General features: G+C 38.4%; 1 pseudogene; it reads left to right on the top strand.

Moving 5' to 3' along the window:
* Window positions 1-5164: 5164 nt before the first annotated feature.
* Window positions 5165-6219, top strand: LOC124986264 (U5 small nuclear ribonucleoprotein 40 kDa protein-like; annotated as a pseudogene).
* Window positions 6220-6492: the final 273 nt, after the last annotated feature.

Genomic DNA, 6492 nt, shown 5'->3' with positions numbered 1-6492 from the left:
TACGTGATCTTCCTCTGAAATTATAATTATTATGATTTGCCAAATAAGTACATTTCATTACAAATGTATGCTTACCCCTACTGCTTCTCAGAGTAATGATTAGTTTGTTTTATTATGTAAAATGCCAATCATATGTAAAAGTAGAGATGTTATGGTCTAAATGTTTGTGCTCCAACCCCCCAAAAATTCATGCAGAAATCCTAACCCCAGGGTGATAGTATTAGGACATGAGAACTTTGGGAGATGAGATTATAAGGGCTTTAATGCCCTATGAGAAAGATTGTAGAAAACTAGCCTGCCCCATCTATCATGTAAAGACTCTGTGAGAAGAAGTCTATCTATAGAACAAGTGGACACTCATCAGATACCAAATCTACCAACATTTTAATCTTGGACTTCCTAATCTCTGGAATTGTGAGAAAGACATTTATGTTGTTTCTAAGCTACCTAGTTTATGGCATTTTGTTATAGTATCCCCAATGGACTAAGACAAGAGTGCAGTACACTATGCATCTATCTCTCAGCTTCAACAATCCACAACTCATGGCCATACATCTTTTTTAATCTATATGTGTTAGTCAGCTTTTTTGCTGCTGTGACCAAAAGGATTCAAACAGAACAACTGCAGAGGTGGAAAGGTTCATTTAGGGCTCATGATTGCAGAGGTCTTAGTCCCTAGAAGGCTGGCCCATTCCTTAGGGTTTGAGGTGAAACTGAATATCATGTGGAAGAGTGGCAGATGTAAGCAGCTCACATGGTGATCAGGAAGCAGACAGAGCAAATCTCCACTTACCAGATACAAATATTTACCCCAGAGCCACACCCCCCACTCCCTGGTCCTCCAACCATACCCTACCACTTCAGTTGCCATTCTGTTAGTCCCTATCTGGGAATTAAATCACTGATTGGGTTAAGACTCTGACAACCTAATCATTTCTCCTCTGAACCTTCTTGCATTACCTCACACATGAGCTTTTGGGGGACACCTCACAATCAACCATAAAACTATACTTTGTATATCCCACAACTGAATTGTTTTAAGGCAAATCTCATTTATCATTTTTTATCTCTAAATTTTTCTGCCTGTATATTTAAAAGATAAACACTTTTCAAAATATAAATAATAATAAAACAACAATTCCCTTGTATCCAATACCATTAACCATCTTCAATATGGACAAGCTTATTAACCTATATCCTTACCCACTCATATTATTTTGAAGCAACTCTCACAAATCATAATTTCCTCCAGAAATATTTCAACATATATTTCTAAAAGAAAAGAGCTCTTGACAAAAACATAATGACAGTACCATTATCACACCTGAAAAATTTATCAGTAACTCTTCAATATTAACAAACATTTAGGAACTAGTATTCAGATTTCCAATGGTTTCATAAATGTCATAATTTTTAAGTAGTTTGTGTGAATCAAAATCTAAATAAGGATAACATAATGAGTCTGGTTGGTGTCTAATAGCATTCACTCTTTCTTTTCTATTCCTTGTGATGTAGTTTTTGAAAAAGCCATGACTTTTGTTCTGTAAGTTTTTCATTATGTGATTTTTTTTTTCAAATTCCTTCCCAGTTGTGTTTGTGAGCTTTCCATTGCTGTGACAAAATAACTAACTCCCAGTGGGGAAAGACTGACTTGGGCTTATAGTTTCAGAGGTTGAAGTTCATGACCAGTTGGCCGTGCCACTTTGGGTCTGTAGTGAAACACATCATGGTGGAAGTGTGTGACAGAATAAATGGTTCATTTCATGAGCACTAAGAAGCAAAGAGAGAGAAAAAAAGGGGTCAAGGTTTCAATATTCCTTTCAAGGGCACACCTCAGTGACCTAGCTTCCTCTTACTAGGTACCACCTCTTAAAGGTTCTACTATTTCCCAGTAGCTCCACAGGCTGGCAACCAAGCCTTTAGTATATGAGTTGTTGGAGACATTTAAGATACAAATCATAATACCCATAGTTTCTTTGAATTATTTACTGTCTTCCATGTTTTCTGTAAGCTTGTAGTTAGATCTATAGACTTGGTTTGCAACAGTCTCAGTTTTTTAGAAAGGCCTCATCCTAAGTGGTATCGGGTGCTTTCATCAGGAGACACAGGATATCCTACTGCTCTCATTCAGTGATGTGAATAACCATTAATAATCACTTCTTAGATCTGTTCTTTGATTTAGGGTCTGCAAACGGTGATATCCTAATCTATTATTTCCTTTTTGTTCACTGACTGGAATTCTTTTGTAAACTATTTAGTTTTCCAGAAATAAAATTTATGTAAGAAAGGGAAATTAAATATGTAACACTTTAGTAACAGTTTTCTCAAGAATGAGTTGCTTCCCTTATACCTTCTAAAGGACCAATAGTTCTGGTGGTGAGGTTAATATATGTAAATTTAAATACACATACAGGGGCTGGGGCTACGGTTCAGTGATAGAGCCTGGTGTGCATGAGGCCCTGGGTTTGATCCTCAGCATCATAAAAAATAATAAATAAATACACATGCACATATAGCACTAAATCTGTAAATAATGAAAGTGTGGTACTAAATCAGTTATTTGGATTTTTTTCTGTATTTTTGTAGACAAATCTGAGCATTTTTGTCATTCGTCATTCATCATCTAAATGTTTAATACTATCAAAAACGTCACATACATCACCGTAATTATAATACTAAAAATATATAAATGGTCAAAAGAATCATAATTAAATTTAAATCAGATTAAAATTTAGTTATAATTTTTTCTTTCTTTCTTTCTTTCTTTCTTTCTTTCTTTCTTTCTTTCTTTCTTTTTTGGTACTAGGAATTGAACCCAGGGGTGCTTAAACACTAAACCACATCTCCAGCCCTCCCCACCTATTTTAAATTGGAGACTGGGTCTCACTAAATTTCTTAGGGTTCCACTAAGTTGTTGAGGCTGGCCTCAAACTTGCAATCCTCCTGCCTCAGCCTCCTGAGCTGCTGGGATCACAGATGTATACCTTATAATGTCTGCCTTAGAATTTAGTTATGATTCTAATGTTAGATTTCTACTTTCCTGTTAAGTCATAGAACAGTTTCAGTAAGAAATCTTTTCAAAACTATTACTTTTATATAGCTAAGGATAGTTACAACTGAATTTCTCTGCAAAACTTTCAAAGATATAGACATATCATATTCAGATATGATCCTTTTATGTTTAGATACTCACATGAGGAAACTCACCAGAGGGCAAATGTGTTGAGATGTAATTGACAATATCAACAATCAATCTATCAAAAGAAGAGTCATCTGTTGATCATCTAATTCCAGAAACTGGAGTCAGAAAAAGAACTGAAATTCAAATTAGGGAAGTAAAACTAAATATTCTACTTGTTAGTCACTTGAATAATAATATTTTGTGAGAACAAACTCAAAATATGATTAATATCCATTTTGAGTTACACAAGTTTAACACTGAACACAATTAGGAGAAGAAATGAATGGGGGGTATCATCTCTTCATCTCTCTTCCCAAGAAAAGAAATCATGTTTCCAAACATTGGGGAAAAGAATTTAAACTTTTTTTCAGCTGGGAAAAAGGCAAAGAAGTCACCATAAGGTGGGAAAGACTAAGTCCAAGTCCTCAAGCATGCAGGAACCTCTCTATGGCTTTCACGACCTGAAGTGAGTGGAAGGATCCCCTGGAAAGGTGCACCCCTGACCCAGCCTGCAGCCTTGCGGCCCAGGAGGCATGCTCCTGAGCTCTACAACAGCATCCTGAAGCCACAGCACAATATCAAAGATCACAACCACAGAGAACCAAGGACCAACTCAACCTCTTGATTTTGTATTTATAGAAGCCCAGCTTTGGTGCTACACCCCACCAGGGAGAGAAAGCAGTCCCAAAAATGGTTGATTGGATTTTCCTCCAAACTCAGAACAAGCCAAATTTGATTTAAAAAATAAAGAAATGTGATGTTTCTTGTATGTAGTTTTATAATGGGGATCTCTCACATAAATAGAATGTAAGTTCTACCCTCTATTATAAGAGTTCATAATAAATCTCTCAGCTTTTTTCAACCAGCTTTTCTTAATCAGTTTTTTGTTTTTCATTTTTGTTTTTGTTTTGTACAAAATTGGCAGTTAGTTCAAAAGAGATTTTCTTATATAACATTTCTTTGACTTAAATTCTCAAATCAAGAAAGAGAAATCTTGATAACTAGAAGAATCTTATCTGTACACTTTACAGTACACTTACAATCTAACTTAATTTTTAAAAATTGTTGTACATGTTTTCTAGTTGTAGGTGGACATAATGCCTTTATTTTATTTTTTTTATGTGGTGCTGAGAATCAAACCCAGGGCTTCATGCACTCTAAGTAAGCGCTCTACTACTGAGCTACAATTCCAGCCCCCTAACTTAATATTTTTTAAAACCCAGAATCATTTGGGCTCTGGACTCTGAGCATGTTACAGCCCAAATTAAAATATAAGTCACACACCACACACACACACACACACACTCAGTTCAACAGGTTATAAAAAAGTAAGCACTAAAGATTGACACAACCATATTGGAAAGTAGTATGGAGATTCCTAAGAAAACTTAGAACGAAACCACCATTTGACCCAGCTATCCCTCTCCTCAATTTATACCCAGAGGACTTAAAATCAGCATACTACCATAACACAGTCACATCAATTTTTATAGCAGCTCAATTCATAATAGCTAAACTATGGAACCAACCTAGATGCTCTTCAACAGATGAATGAATACAGAAAATGTGTCATATACACACAATGGAATATTACTCAACTTTAAAGAAGAATGAAATTATGGCGAGAGAAAAAGGAGGAAAGGCTTGAAGAGTGCCTAGTTAGTATGTGGATGATGAACAGAAAAGAACAGAAGAAAATGGTGGAGAAGGCAAATATAGTTCTATGATTTGAATGTTTGCAACCTCCAAAATCTATTTTAGAACCTAATCCCCAATGTGTTTGTTTTAGGTGGTATGGTTTTCAGGAGGCATGTAGGTCATGAAGACTCTGCTCTTGTGGATGGGATTAGCACCCTTACAAAAGAGCATGAGGATTGAGTTCATTCCTTTTTTGCCCATTGTTATGGTTTGGATGTGAGATGTCCCCCAAAAGCTCATGTGTAAGACAATGTAAGAATTTTCAGGAGGATAGTGGGTACTGCCATGATAGAGCAGCAGAAGCTAAGAGCCCGGAATTGCCGCTGGTCCCTGCCAAGTGGCAGCCGCATGAGTTACTGTTGGGAGCCCCGGGGTCAGGGCGGAGCCGAACAGCAGCAGTGGATGCCAGGAGTTTTGCTGCAAGCAGGACCTCCAAGTTGTTCCTCCCCTCAAACCCCAATCATGCTGCTCTCAGGACATGAAGGAGAAGTGTACTGCTGCAAGTTTCACCCAAATGGATCCACCTTAGCGTCTGCAGGATTTGACTGACTGACATTGTTGTGGAATGTCTACGGTGACTGTGATAACTATGCTACATTGAAAGGGCACAGGGGAGCAGTGATGGAACTGCATTATAACACAGATGGCAGTACGCCCTTCTCAGCACCCACAGATAAAACTGTGGCTGTACGGGACCGTGAAACAGGAGAGAGGGTTAAAAGGCTGAAGGGACATACTTCCTTTGTGAGTCCCTGTTATCCAGCTAGGAGGGACCCCCAGCTTGTCTGCACTGGCAGTGATGATGGTACAGTAAAGCTTTGGGACAGCCAGAAGAAAGCAGCCATCCAGACATTTCAGAACACTTACCAGGTGTTAGCTGTGACCTTCAATGACACCAGTGATCAGATTATCTCCGATAGAATAGACAATGATATCAAGATCTGGGATCTGCGCCAAAACAAGCCAACCTACACCATGAGAGGCCATGCAGATTCTGTGACTGGCCTGAGTTTAAGTTCTGAAGGCTCTTATCTCTTGTCCAATGCAATCAGGGGATGTCTGGCCATTTGCTCCCAAAGAGAGGTATGTGAAGATATTTCAAGGAAATGTGCACAACTTTGAGAAGAACCTCCTGAGACGTTCTTGGTCACCCAATGGAAGCAAAATAGCAGTTGGCTCAGCCGACAGGTTTGTGTGTGTGTGATACCACAAGCAAGAGAATTCTGTATAAGCTGCCTGGCCATGCTGGCTGCATCAATGAAGTGGCTTTCCATTCCAAAGAGCCCATCATTCTTTCAGTATCCAGTGACTAGAGACTGGATATAGGAGAGATTCAGTGAAGCTATGGAATGGCAGATCCAGGGCTGCTTGACCTTGAGACCTCAGACTGCATAATTGATGTCATGCCCAGGCTGACCTCCTCCCTTCAGATGACCATTTTTAGCAAATCACCAAGGACGTGGTGTGCATATTCCAAACATCACTTATACTCCATGCGCTAGGATGATTGAGGCAAGCCCCCACTAGCCTCTAATGCCACCTGGTAGATTTCAGGAACTGGTTTCTCCACCCCTACCCCTTTTTTTTTTTTTTTTTTTTAAATAAGCTTCCTT

Source organism: Sciurus carolinensis, chromosome 6 (assembly GCF_902686445.1).
Source record: "Sciurus carolinensis chromosome 6, mSciCar1.2, whole genome shotgun sequence".
NCBI classification, from domain to species: Eukaryota; Metazoa; Chordata; class Mammalia; order Rodentia; family Sciuridae; genus Sciurus; species Sciurus carolinensis.
Note: the sequence above shows the minus strand (reverse complement) of the source record. Positions and strands in the feature narration are given on the sequence as shown.